This window comes from Pteropus vampyrus, unplaced genomic scaffold (assembly GCF_000151845.1).
Source record: "Pteropus vampyrus isolate Shadow unplaced genomic scaffold, Pvam_2.0 Scaffold334, whole genome shotgun sequence".
NCBI classification, from domain to species: domain Eukaryota; kingdom Metazoa; phylum Chordata; class Mammalia; order Chiroptera; family Pteropodidae; genus Pteropus; species Pteropus vampyrus.
Window position 1 is genome coordinate 15,522 of NW_011889115.1, and position 1,081 is coordinate 16,602.

General features: G+C 46.0%; 1 pseudogene; it reads left to right on the forward strand.

Moving 5' to 3' along the window:
• Positions 1-317: 317 nt before the first annotated feature.
• Positions 318-436, forward strand: LOC111730759 (annotated as a pseudogene).
• Positions 437-1,081: the final 645 nt, after the last annotated feature.

Consider the following 1,081-nt stretch of genomic DNA (forward strand, 5'->3'; position numbering starts at 1 on the left):
GAGGGCAGGAGCTTATTAGAGAGGACACGTAGAAAGCCCCACCCAGCCTGGTCATAGCTTGGACTCTGTTTGGCATTTTATCCATTCTAATCAGATGGTGCCCTGGGACCCAACCTTCTCCCTCCAGCTCTTCCAGGCTGGTGCTGGAGAGCCCATCACAGCCCCGGAATGGTCCAGGAAGAGCATGATACACCTTCCTGGGAGGAGAATGCCTGGGCAGGACATGGCCAGTTCCAGAGCCAGGGCAGGGAAATGGGAGGCCGGGAGTTGGTGTCACTTACATTTTATATTTATATCACTCTATAAATAAGACACTTTTCTATGGCCATGCCTCCCTGAACATGCCCAATCTCGGCTGATCTCAGAAACTAAGCAGGGTAGGGCCTGGTTAGTACTTCGATGGGAGATCACCTAAAAATACCAGGTGCTATAACCATTAATATATATATTAATGTATATATATGTATATAGAAAGTATATATATTAATTATACATATATTCCTATATATATATGTATCTATAACGCTTTCTATTATTAACTTTATAGTCTTACAAAGGCTTGAGATTGTACATAGCGTGAGTTACCAGACCCTCTTTGTGGATCAGGTTGCCTGGACCACAAGGTGGTCTATCTCCTTGATACCCCAGGCCTTGTGGGTCATTCAGTATATGGCAAGTGGTAATGTGCTTGTCTCCCCTGTATCCAAGACTGTATTGGAGGGTTGCCTGGATTGAGTATCCTTAAGTACTTTCTACATCATGCTGGGCTGATCTGCAAGCAGGGATGTCAAGGGGCTCAGCTCTGGGGATCTGGGGACATCAGAGTGGGCAGAGAGAAAACCCAGCCAACAGTAATGGCTGAGTATCTATTTCTTACTTTATAGACCCTTAATCTTTGATAACAGACTAAGTCTGGGACATAAAGCCTCAAAGACTAGAAGAATCCTCCCACTTCACCGCCTCACCTCCCCTGCCACTTCCCGACAGTTCTGAGGCCAGGTTACCAGTTATTTTATTTGGAAAGCATCCCAGAGACTGGGGAGTAACCCAGGGCAAGAGGAAGGCCAACTCAAGGATGAAT